A 13719-nucleotide genomic window follows, 5' to 3' on the forward strand; every position below is an offset into this window, starting at 1 on the left:
TGTTGCTAATTTATGAGGTAGGGAAAGCTTATTTTGAAGATTTCATACTTTAATTAAATTAGTACATCCTGAAGTTCTTTGTGATATAATTGGATCTTTAATTGCAACAAAGTGATGACAGTAATTGACAGTTTTTACTTGGGGCTTCGTTTTTTTCCCCTGGTGAATGTAAAGTGCACTTTGTCTGGGATTTAATGCCTTGTCATATATTTTCCTTATAAAATTATTTCCGTGGGCTGATATCTTGGTGAAATGATGTTGGTCCTTTGAGGTGGTGGTTCTTAGGAAATGTCCTGTTGAGGAGTTGAACTAGTCTACGGATTCTAGGTTGCTTTCCTTTACAGACATGTAGATAGTCATGTATTTTAATATTTTATAAAAATGAGGTTATTAAGCATTTAATTGCTAATGTTCTTTCCACATTTTGGTGATTGTTTCTATTTCATACGTGATGAAGGAAAAATTAAAACTGAAATAGCTAGTAAACAGTAGTTTAAATGAAAATACAAAGACTAGTTATAACACAGGAGGAGATATAGAAACATTAGTGCTAATATGCTTTGGAAAGACGTTTTAGGTCTTTTAAAATTCGGTTTTATTTTTAAATGACTTTTGCTCATTAATGCTGATGTGGGCTGTCGAGTACTGCATGTAAGAATGCCTTTCTCTTTCTTCCACTGGCCACCCATCTGGCTAGAAATCATGAGACGAAATGAAATGAATCTACTCATTTCCCTTCTCAAACTACACATATGTTAAAACTCATGATGCTAGGAGGGCTTATTTGTATCATGAAATAAAGTACTATGTAGATTTTTTTTCTTTGCTCTTCTATACTTTTTATTTCCAAAATTTTTTTTTGCCATTTTCCTTTTATATTGGATTCACAGTATGACTATGCTAGGACCCTTGATGAAAACTTCTCTGTTCCCCAAACTAAAAAATATAGTTGATTGTGAACATCATATATGGTTCTACCATCTCAGAGGCAGCTGGGAATGCAAATGAAAAGAAAGAGAAAAAAAGATGCCGCTTAGTTTTCCTTTGAGTGGGAACTGGGGCTCACATCAGCAATGAAATGCGAGCATGTGTGCTATCTTGTTGAGGAAAAGGAACTACAAATGTGAGACTGATTATAAAATTGAGTTTCAAAAATCTGCAAAAGTGAGCGTTAGAGGTCTTGAAGGGAAATCAGAAGAGTCTTCAACTATACTTGATATGTGTTTGTATTTAAATACATAGTACTTAGATAGTTAAGAGTAGAAGAGATTAAAAAACTTTTCAAGTTATAAAGTGTTCAGGCATATGTTTTTAAATACATTGCTGTTTTCTATTAAAGAAGATTGTTTTATTTTTTTCTCCACAAAAAATGGTTAGGAAAGATTATATTTTATAGAATCTAAAGTGTTACTCTTGTGAGATGCCCATTATAGGTACCATTAAGAAAGAAAAAAGATGTCAATCATTTCGTCAGAATGTTGTTGATTTCAGAGATGATAAAATGGGAAAATGTTTTAGAATTAAACAGCAATTTATGGGGTCCAAAGTTCTTTAATGCAAAGAAAATCCATTTTTTGAAATATGCTATAAATATGTAAAGCATATAATCGCTCTATTTCTGTTAAATTTCTGTATTTGTTAGTAATGTCTTCATTTACAGCTAAGGTTTCATTAGAGAGAATACTGCCCTTTGAAGACATCAGTCACTATTCAGACATAACAGTGAAGTAAAAACTATTTTTTAGAACTATTCTTACCTATTCTATGTTAAGTTTGGATTTTGCATCATTAATAAGCAGTTTGCTGAGATGCCAAAGTCAATTTAGTACATTTGTTAAAAGTCCTACTGGGAAATCTGCTCTCTTCATCCAGTGCTCTGGCACCAGCCTCTGTTTGAAAAGCACTGGGAGCCTCCTTTGTGCCCCAAACAGCCTCTCCAAAGCAAACCACCCTCCTCTTGGGAGCGAGTTTAGAGGTTTCCAGAATCAGGAAGGTGCCCTGCCTGCCTGCCCCGGGTCCTGGGCGCGCCCAGCTGCGTGGGTTAGAGAGCGGGTTTGAGAGCACGGCAAGTCGGAGCAGCACTGGTGGCCCCGTCGCGAGTGTTTCTATTTCCGTTGTGCTAGCACACAAATAAGAGTCTAATTTTAGGATGGGAATGAAAACCCTCCCACTCATGTCATTTGGTGACATTGTGGCCTCACTGCCGTCTTTCAGTGCCCTGGGAAAGGGGCAGGGCCTTTCCAAAGCCCTTTCTGAACAAAGGGAAAGAACCTGTCAGGTTGCCGGAGTGCGGAGGGGCCCAGCCACTAAAGAAATCGAGCTGCTCACCTCCGTGGCAACAGCCGGTCCGGAGTCGCCTCTGCAAGGCTCCCTCTCCCACCCTGGGCAGAGGGGCCGGATTCCCTCTGACACGTGGGTTTCCCTTGTGTGCTTTTTCTTTTTGCTGTGGAGATACTTATGATTATTTCTCTTTCTCCTCACATTTTTCTGACTATTTTTTTGCAAGTCATTTTTGTCTCATGGGCTCATAAATATGTGACTTTTATAGGGCTTGAATTGCCCTAAAAAGTATCAGTAACTATAGCACAAACAGCCTGGCTGGTGTGGCTCAATGGTTGAGCATCGTCCCATGCACCAAGAGGTCACCGGTTTGATTCCCTGTCAGGGCACGTGCTCGGGTTGTGGGCTCGATCCCCACTGGGGTGGGTGCAGGAGGCAGCCAATCCAATATTTCTCTCGCTCCCTAAAAATCAATAAAAACATATTTTTTTTAAAAAAGTAGGCACAGGGTAATACTTTCCAGGATGCTTAAAGCAAGTGGTGGTGTTCTTATTTTCATGGACATTACTGTTCTGGTATTCCTGAGGAGTAACATATGCCAAAAAAAGTTATTTTTCATGGATAGGAACTCTATGTTGCACAGCCTGAGTACGTTAGGGATGCCACCAACAGGAGGAAAAAAGTTAATCCCATTAAGGGTTGGTTGCTGCTTGAGTCATGTTTGGGGAAAAATGGACTCCACCAGAGGAATAGTGTTTGTGAATTACTATTTTCTCTAAATCACCATGATTAATATAGTTAAAGAAAAGAAAACACACAGCTTTTAGGTATAGTTTAATACAGTGTTCAGAGGACAGATGGGAGCCACATGGGTGGTGTGGGTGTAGTGGAATAAAAGAGACAAATAGATAGGGAAAACAAATTTATGGAGGAAAAGTCATGCGGAAGGACTTAAATCAATGGAGACTGGATTGAGGGCAAAAGCTAAAGTCTATCAAAGAGTAAAATGCATAGGAAAAATATCTAAGGTAACGTGGAAGGCTCCCATAGTGAGGAGATTTACGACATCGTCTGGGATTCCCTTCTTGCTGGAGGGTTCTTGTGGGAGAATCTCTGATACATGACAAGACATCTTCATTCCAATGAGAGAAAATAGGTGAAATATAAATGCATAGAAAAATTTAAAACTACTCACTTATTAGGGACTATGGTACCGATAGGTCATACTTAACACAGTTGCCTTTTTATATCTACACTGGTATGTTAGTAATTCTATCACTAGGGCACATCAAAAAACATATTTTTTGGTAGTAGTGGCCATAAAAATAGCATTTCTGTTACCTGTCCTTGGCAGAATTTGTCTCACACACAAGAAAATGATGGGACTCTCTCAACGTTGAGTTTTATCAACTAGAATCACAGATGTATGAATGAGAAGCAATATATGGAGGAATGTTTGGGAAACATTTGAGATGAAACTATAAGAAAAATGGGTGTTACCTTGTTGAAATGGTTTTCTACGCTCCTTTTGCTTTTTAAAAACACCCGAAGTAAAGTCAAAAGTTAGAAAAGTAGTTAAAGATGAAACAGTCTTTCCTTTTCTAATAGAGTAAGGAAACGTGGAAAATCTTGGGGAGTGTTTGATTTTGGAGTTAAATTAATTAAATTTAAATTCTCCTGAAATATAGCTATCATAAAAGCAGGACATGATGAAGCCTGGGCCTGGCTGAAGCTCCTTAAGATGCTGGGCTTCCTGAGCACACATCTCCACTCCGTGCGGGAGGTCACTGCCCTTGTGGCCCAGGTAGCTAAAGAGGCGTATGAACCGTGCTGTCTCGTCTTCATTCTCGTTCAGACCTTTCCTTCCAGGGCGTTCAGGCATTTTTCATTTGAAAGGACTTCTGGTTTCTTTCTTTGCTGTAGCCTGAGTAAAGTGACGATGCTTATAACACATAAAGATCTGCCTCTTGATAATGGGTAGTTACCTATATCCTCTCAATAGTAAGTAGACAAATATAAATGTAATATAAGCAGTATTTATATCGCCTAAATATAAATATATGCTAGATAATCAATGTAATATAGACAAAGAATTATATTCTTTGACAAAAAAGACAGTTTAAATAAATTTCTAAGTGATTTGAGACTTAACTAAATTATATTTAAGATGCTGTCATTGTGTGCAAAATATAACTGTCATTTGAGAAAGCTGAGACGTAGCAGTGACTTTGGACTCTGTTGGTAATTAAGTGGTTAAAGGAGGCACTGTGGAAATGCTAGTATAGACACTGCATGGAGATCGGAGAACTAGGTGTTGGTCTAATTAGCTGCCAGGCCAGGAAGACACCTCTGACCTCTGCGGCTGGTGTGTCTTGACTGGAGGAGAGAGCTGTCCCAGGTGAAGGGAAGTTCTCAGTTCTGTAAGGCACTTTGTCCAGAGATAGTCTGTTTATATGTGATGTCCATACAAATAGGGGTGCCCCTTTTTATTTTGATATAAAATTCCTTAAAATGACAACTTTATACATACTTAGTCTTGTATTGACAGGTGCTGATTTATGTCATTGTGGGTTTCTCTACCTCATTGGGTTCTAAGGTTAATGAAATTTCATCAGATAGCTATTAAATTTATTTAAATCTCATAGTCGTGGGCATATATCCTTGAGACTCATATCACATCAAATATACAGTGGAGCTCACATCCTAGTCTCAGCAGCGTTAGCTTTTGTATATTTTGAGAGATAATATGCATCTTCCAAAGGTTTATTTGTATTCATTATATATAATTACGTGTAATGAACATAAAGGCACTAGTTTTCCTTATCAATATACCTTTTAAAAATAAAATGAGTGTGATACCTCCTTACGGCTTTCCCTTTGCTCAGGTGCAAAGTCCTCTGTTGCTTTATTGGTAAGTGTGGGTCTTTCTAGCCTTGAACATTCTGAGCCCAAGGATGAATGGAAGCTTGGGTTCCTGTCTTGTACCCACGCAAAGTTACCAGGTCCTAGAATGAGGTGTCTTTACTGAGGGACAGACAGAGAATGTAGCGAAGGCTGAGGGGGGTGGAATAGCGACATTGCTCAGGGAACAGGGTACCCCTCGCTCCACCACGGTCTCTGTGGTCTCCTCCACGCATCCTGGCGCTGAACTTTCTACCTAGTTCGTAAACACAGTGTTTCAGAGACAGCCTCCAATTATGAAGTCTCATTACTTAAAAAAAAAAAAAAATACAGTGTTATTTACTCGGTGTTATTATTTGAGAAAGAAGTGCCTTTTAAAAGTTGGTACAAATCATAAAGGTCAACTGAGCTTAGGATATTTTCTCCTGAATACACAAACTAATGTAAACATTTTTTTAAAATCACGTCAAAATATTTCAAAGGATTTCATATAATAAATGGAGACACGACATTTCAGAGAGAAAAGTTTTTAAATTATGAGAGAATAACAGTATAGGACATGGTAGAAAACTAACTTACCGCTATTCATTTTACTTTAAAATGTAATATATTTTTTAGTAATTCCATTCGGAGATAAGCCAAAATAAATTACTGCGAGAGAAGAGGCAGGAGATAGCTTACATTAGTGTCGGCAGTGTGACTAGACAGAGAATAACAGAACAGTGCCTGCGTATCCAGCGGAGTCTGCTTTACTTGTGATACACAGAAGGAACAATGTCCAGAAAAGAAGACTTTTTTCAAAGGGTATCTGATCTACTGGATTCATGCTGTAGACAAAAGCATCTGAAATAACAGCCGGCAAGAAGTGGACTGGCCTGTCTTTCCTTAGATGCTGTGTTGACGTGGGTTCTAGTGTTAAGGCCAGAAATAGAGGTGGGAAGGAAAGGTTACTATTAGTAAAGACAGTCACTTTCAAAGATTGTTCTTCCATTTTGAAAGTTCTCCATTATCCTTGATAAAGGTGTATTTACCTGGTCTAAGTCTTTCCTCTGGGAGAACTTCTTGTCCTCAAACTTCTCAGTATCTCAGATATTTGTGATTTCAGGAGTTCTCAGTCGAAGCATGCAAATGATAACAAGCCCTCTTTCAGAGTTTTTATCTTCTTTGAGATTTCTGAAACTTCCATAGCAGAGATTAATAGAGTAGAAGACACTTTTGAGCTATCATTTATTTATTTATTTTTATATATTTTCTTTATTGGTTTTAGAGAGAGAGAGGGAGGGAGAGGGAGAGATAAATAGAAACATTGATGAGAGAGAACGTGGATTGGCCACCTCCTGCACCCCCCCCCCCCCCCGCGGGGATTGGGCCCACACCTGGGCATATGCCCTGACCAGGAATTGAACCGGCAACCTCTTGGAGCATGGGTCGAGCCATACTGGCTGGCCAGGACTATCATTTTTTTAAAAGAGAAAAATAATGAGGCAGCTAATTTACTTAAAACACTTCAATTATTATTTCAGTAGTTTTATTCATTTAGCTCAGTGATTTTCACCCGGTGTGCTGCATGAATTTTTAAAACATGCAATAGCTGTTTAGTCAGGGGTACTGACCTCTTTTCCTTAAGACTGTCAAATAAAAAAATGACAACAGCCAACACAATAATAACTATCCAGTGTGAATGCCCTGTCTTGAACCATAAATATATAGGTCATACAATAGAGTTGCATCTTACTGGTTGCGTCACATAATAATCTTGTGTCTGATTGGTTAATTGTTGGTACCAGAAAACCTTATATACATGTATAGGCACCTGATTTTTTTAAAAGTTACTTTGGAGCAAAAAGGGTAGTTAATTACTGTTACTATTATTTTTGTAAATCAATCAAAGTTAAACCTATTTTTTGTCAGATCGGCAAATATATATATTTTTTTGGTGTGCTATAGAATTTTAGTAACTAGTTTGTGTGCCATGACACGAAAAGTTGAAAATTGCTGATCTAGTTCTTGCTCTTAGCATTTATATTAGAAAAAAGATTGAATATAGAAATGTAAGGATCACAGAAGAAATGTCAGTCTGACTGAAATGTAGGATAGCAAATAAAGGGATTTGGTACTATCTTTTCTTCACCTAAAATGCTTCTCACTTGCGACAGAACAACATGTGAGGCAGAAGTTCTAATGTTTGACAGATAACAAATAATAAACCCAGGACCAGATGGGAGCCATCCTGGACTTATATAAAAGCTGGCTCCGAGAAACGAGGCTTTTTGATAGCCAAGATATATCAGCTGTTTTGACACCCAAGGCGGGTGTGTCATGATAGCGAAAAGGGAGATTTTTTATTTACATTTTTATATGCTAGGAAATTTAATATCCACAAATACAGAAATCACAGAAAAGCAAAGCATAAAATGCACACTCAGAAACAAATTTCAGTTCCAGTAAATTTGATCACAAATAATTGGGTATAAATGATGGGTCTTTATCCTCCCGGGTGCCAAGCTTCTGTTGAGTGCCAAAAGTTACCAGAAGCTACAGTTAGAATTTGGATGACATCTTTCTGACAGAGAGTTTTAGACAAAGGGGGCTTGAGCAACTTTGCATTTTGAATTTGGATATTTTGTTTGGGACCAGCCTCATTCACCTTCCATTCCGTTCCTACCTTACTCCTATTTCCTACGTGGTTCCCTCACCTACAAATCTCACATTCTTTTGTCAGTAAGTTCTGCAAATGGTAAGATAGTTGGTGATGGCAGCTCAGGTTCTTTGCCAACTTAAAAGGACCTTGGAGAGGTCTGTTTCAGACTGGACCTTCCAAATAGTCACTTGCGAGGAAGATGGCGCGTGTGGCTGTTGGTCATTTCTTTTTTCTTTTTAAAGAGGATTTTCTTGGTTAAGGAAACCAGTTATACTGAGCCTTTGGCATTTGAGAACGAGGTGGAAATGGGCCTGAGATCAGGTAAGGGCAGCTGCTCCTCCAGTGGTTTTCATTTAAAATGAAATGAAGTACCCTGCTCATGGTCTTGATATCGACAAAGGTCTTCCCACTCAGTCATGAGAATGTGAAAAGACATCTCTGTTCTGGATGGTTTCTCAGGGCTATACATTGATGCCATAGTAATTTTAATAAGGAATAAATAGGCCTTTAGGAATAAATAAGACTTTAATTGGTCTTTTTAAACTAGTAGAAAATGTTTGATGTTATCACACTGATTTTTAATACTTTGTGCCTTCTGAAATTATGCTTTTTATTTTAGATGTATTTTTATGTTAATTTTGTTCGAAGGCATCAGTTGTACTTGTTTTAAGTGTTCAGAGTCTAAGTCTTTAGGGTGCAAGGAGAGACACTGTAGGTCATGAAAACGATAGTGTCCAATTCTTTTATTTTTACATGCTCTTCTTTCTTTTAAATGATGGAGTGGACGCTTGTTTTTGTCACAAGCACTGACTGCAACCTCAGTACCAGCTGAGGTCCTGCCCATTGGGCCCCTGTGATTATCTCTGTTTTGTAGGTGAGAGAATGTTCACTAATGGGCAGAAGCAAGGTTTATATCTAGCTTCTGTTATCGCTGGTTTAGCAAATTTTTTCCCCTGAAACCTGTCATGTGGCAAGTGTGTTTCTCTAGAAGCAAGACAGCTCTGAAGACACCACCACCATCCAAAACAAACCTCTGGCATGGTACCTTTTGGTTCTGAATTTGGAATTCACCAAGAAAGTCAGTTTAATTTCTAGTCCATCTGTTTTTCTATTCACTGAGAGATTTCATCATTCTAAGGATTTTCTCAGCATGGGAGGAACTCACCCTTTTATCAGTCTTAAGGACGTTTCAAGCCCCTAGATAAATGATTACATAGGAAAGAATATTTGTCTACTTATCGCTTATTTTTAAGCTGCTTGCCTCCTTCTCCAGAATCTTCCCAGACTATAGCAGTCTGCAGTGACCTTCTCATTCTCTCTACCAGGGTCTGGCACATTTTTAGTAAAAGGCCAGATAGTAAATATTTTCCAACTTGTGAACCATATGATGTGTTGCAGATTTTCATGTCAGCAACTGTAGCAGCAGAACAGCTGAAAACAGCCACATAGGATATCTAAGTGTGTGGCTGTGTTCTAATACAACTTTATTTACACAGCAGGTGAAAGGGGCTGGATTTAACTCTGCAAGTAGTTTGCTGGCCCCTACTCCACACTAGGATAATTTGTCAATTATGTGGGTGATCTCTTAATATTGCTTTTTTTTTTTTTTTTAAACTGGGGTCTCTCATAGTTACATACATTTTCATTTTTATACAAAGAATTTATTATTCACAAATACTTTTTCAATAAGTATTCTTTACTTTTTTATTGGTTTAAGTTCCTTTTTCTATCATCCCCAAGCCTGCCCTAAGTTTTCAGTATCTAGGTTTTGAGCTGTGATTGAACCAGAGGAGTCACTGAGCAAAAGGCAAAGGTATTTTTTCCTAAGAAACTACTTAGCTTTGGGGTGAACATTTGTTTGAGGTGCAGATGCTTGCTTGTGACTTGAGAAGGCAAGTCCTCTCATACAGGAAGGACAGTTGTGGTACTGTCAGGTAGGAACTTTGCACTTTTCTGAAATGCATAGGTATGTTACTGAAGCTGTACTCTAGTGAGTGATTGATTCTATTGCTTTTGTGTCCTGGCTGTCTTGCGTGTCTCAGAGGGATGGCTGGTTAGATAACATGGGCAGGCTTGTCTCTAAAATAGACACCACATGGCTGGCGGCTTGGGAAGAAGGTACATTTCTATATAGTCCTTCAAAGACAAGTGAAATTCTAAATCCATGTTTATCAGGGAATGAGGAAAACCATTTCTGGCGTAGGCAGAGGTCAGAAATCAATCACTCTTTTCTCTCAAACGAGGGCATTTCGTGAAAGAATGAGAAATCGGGAGATTACTGGTAAGAATGAAGTGAATTCTGTTTTTCAGGACTTACGTGTAACCATTCTTCTGATATTTGTCAAATATGTGGTTTCTAATCATGGTGTATGAGTGGAAAGGAAGGACAGGAAACGCCTCATCTGCAAGGTGCTCTGAGAACAAAGGCTAGATCCTGTGCCGGGCACGTTTCCTGGGGTCAGATGAGACTGTAGAGAGGTGAGAAGGATCCTCACTTGTCTTTTTGTCTTTGTCATTAGGACTGACTGATATCAGGAGCCAAGGGGTGGAAGAGAGCTTAAGAAGGGCCAAGTGGGCAACCACTCGATGTGTCCCTTCACATCGATGTTTCTCTCTCTCTCTCTCTCTTCCTCTCTCTCCCTCCCGCTCTGTCTGAACAAAAAATGCAAAAATGTCCTCGGGTGAGGATAAAAAAAAAAAAGAAGGGCCAAGTGTATGCACAGTGCTTAGATGGTGACTGATAGCAACCTGGCAGCTATCAAGCCTCTAGATAGCAATTGATGCTTTCAGAGGGCCTTCCAATCAAGTTTATTAGTCACCCTTCACTGCTGCCACATGAAGCTAATTGATAAACCTCTCCATTTTAGCACTGAGGACAAGTGGTTTGCTGGGGGTCAGGCAATGAGTAGCTTAGGGAGCTCATTATTCTCTGGGTCATTTTCCTCTTCAGTAGGCAAAATACTTGTTACTTAAAAAAATTTTTTAAATGCAATTTTTAACCAGTCTTTCTTTCTTTCTTTCTTTTTTATTTATTTATATATTTTCACTGGTTAACCTAGTTGTTTTCCAGGATGATACTATTGCAAAAACTCTAATTTTTAAAAAGTCCCTTTAAAAAATTTGTCTTTCCTAAAACTTTACGATGTCACTTTTCAAAATGTCTTAGTCAACTTTTCAGAAAAATTTAGCTGTGCATTTTTAAGTTTAGCCAGGTCCTTTGCTTGGGTAACGCACTCAGAATGTTGGCCCTTTTATTACTCTTAAGTTCTTCACCCAGAAAGTTCAGGAAAATAAAAATTTTTAACCAGGCCGACATGGTTTGTGGCATTAGCTGTGATCAAAGTTTGCATAGAGTGATTAGGTAAAACTATTTTAAATTTCAGTTATTAAGCTATCTTTTATCCCCGGAGTCTAGGCTAGACAAAAGTAGTGATCTTGCTATTTGAAATGAAAAAGTTTTATCATTAGATGCTTTTTTTTTAAGTATAACCAAAACAACCCTAAACAAATACAGAATGGGATTTCTTTAGGTCATAGGAGGATGACCAAGTACATGTATTCGGATTTGGGTCTGAATTGATGGAAAGCCATGGGAGGAATTGGGCAAGGTTGCGATATCATCTATTAACATTGTCAAAGGTCACTGTCAGTGTTGGGTGGAGTAGACAGAGGCAGTGTGAGGGATGGACATGGGGACATTCGGAGCCAGTCTGGGAGTCTAAGGGCTGCTGGCTGCTGGACCTAGTGGTAGGGTGGAGAAGATGAGCAGAGGGACTGGACCCCCAGTATGTTTTGAAGTAGAGCTGAGAGTGCTCTGTGACAGACTGGACATAGAACATAAGGGGAAGAGACCCCATATGGCTTCGGAAATTGGGCACCGACAAACCCTGGAGGAACTGTTCACGTAGACTGCAATGAATGGCAGCCCGGGGTGGTTCAGTGTGGTGACTCTAGAAAGAATCAAGGGTCACTCCTTGGCTTTTGATGTAAGCAACTTTATGATTGGTGGTGCACTTTATGGAGATGAGGAAGCTGGGAGGCACAGGTTAGTTAGAAGGTGCAGCGGAATAAAGCTTTGTTTTGGGCTTTATTGGAGATGTTGTACTGGAGATGTTGGACGTCTCCCAGGAGATGTCACATACAGAGTTAGATACATCTGGAACTCGGGGCAGAGTTCAGGGTTGGAGATAAAACTTTGGAAGAATAAATGGCTAAGGGGCTGAATTAGGACTTCCTGTGAGAGTGTTGATAAAGAAGAGGTTTGTGGGAAGGCGTGCAAACGGAAAGGAGAAGCCCTCTTAACATTTTTACTCTCCCAGATTTTATGGATGATTTTCGAATTTATTTTCTGTATTAATTCTGCAACATTGTTTTATATTATACTTTGTTTTAACTCTCTAGTGGGCCCTAGACTTACCTTTGTGAACATTATTTACTTAAATGAGCATATATACGTTTGAATCCCAAAATCTTGTTTTCCATCATAAATTACTTATGTTAGGAAGTAGGGTGCAAAGAGACCTATTTTTAAACCACTTCTTCCTTCCTAGTTAGGGTTGTTTGTGAAAACAGCTCAGGCTTCCACGATGCTTCCTGTGTGCTCTGAGTGATTTTCTTGCTACCACACATGCAGAAGCTACACTGCCCAGATCATTTTGGCCAGGGGTGTTTTTGTGAACCTTTCAGCACAGGATCCTTGTGAACGCTCCAAGGTAGAGCTCCCAACAAACGGCCTGGGCGGAAGTGCAGTCTGACAAGCTGCTGTACTTATCTGCATTATCAACACCTCTCCTAGAGAGGTGGCTGCCTTGTGTGAAGCTGCCTCTGCCTCTCTGTCCATCTCTCTCTTATCTCCACCTTCCTCTTTCATGCCGGAGCTTTGTGTTCTAGAAGACTCCTTGATGAAACTGAAGACCCTTCTTTTTGCTAAAGCCAGGGCAGCAAACACCACCTCACCAGGTAGCATTTCATAGTCAACTTGACAAGTATTCATCTTAAATAGGTGTTTAGTTTCCAGGGCGCTCGCTCTATGCATGTCTTCCACGGGCTCTGAGGGAGTGCTGTGACCTGTAACACAAGCATTAACCAGCTCTGCTCTGCAGTCCGAATGCAGTGTTTATTAGCATGATTTCTGTGTGTCTGCACTGGCAAGTTCTGCGTCTTCTCTGTCCTACTTCGATCCCCCTCAACCCCCTTTTTTTCATAAGCCCAAGACCTAAAAGTATTCAGATATGTGGTAAACTTTTATTACTGAAAGTCAACCTGATTCTTTAGCTGTTTAGCTATATCATCCTTCAAATTTCAGTGTTCCTCACTGGGAGTTGTATAGTTAATAAAAGACAAGAATTAAGCACATAAACTCATTACTAGAGGCAGCATGTGAGTAAATCTAATTGTCCACATTTCCTACCTATTGTTTAACAGCTGTTTTTTTTTTTTTAAACCAGGACTTCATTGTTGTTCTTTGCTGTCTTAGCCCTTTCAGGATATTAATTCTTTTCTTCTTGGGGTTGGCCCTCTGTAATTCTTGTGAAAAGGCTAATCTATGTATATATATATTTTTTCTTGGAGATATATAGCTTCACGTTTTACCTGTAGTCACAGATATTTTGAAATTACTTTCCTTCCAAGAATATTATATTGTTTGATCAGATGATATTTTCATCATGGCATGACGTTACAATCATTACAATTTAAATATTTTGCAAACTCTTATTTTACATGTCAGAAGAAACCCTTTGTATGGGTATCTGTGAGAAAGATGATTTGGGACTTCATAAATTGTCAATTACCTCTTTGATCTTGATTTTTAAATCTGATGAAAGAGTTAGATATATTACTTTTCCAGCACTTCCTGTCCTGGTTAATAGCATGACCATTTAGCTGGTACCCAGCCA

At 38.9% G+C, this 13719-nt stretch overlaps 1 protein-coding gene across 4 annotated transcripts in view; it reads left to right on the forward strand.

Annotated features, from left to right (window-relative positions):
* The window catches only part of CCDC85A (coiled-coil domain containing 85A), a 159703-nt gene that overhangs the window by 120159 nt on the left and 25825 nt on the right, over positions 1-13719 (forward strand). The gene's annotated exons all lie outside the window — the stretch shown is intronic.

Source organism: Molossus molossus, unplaced genomic scaffold (genome assembly GCF_014108415.1).
Source record: "Molossus molossus isolate mMolMol1 unplaced genomic scaffold, mMolMol1.p scaffold_m16_p_15, whole genome shotgun sequence".
NCBI lineage: Eukaryota > Metazoa > Chordata > Mammalia > Chiroptera > Molossidae > Molossus > Molossus molossus.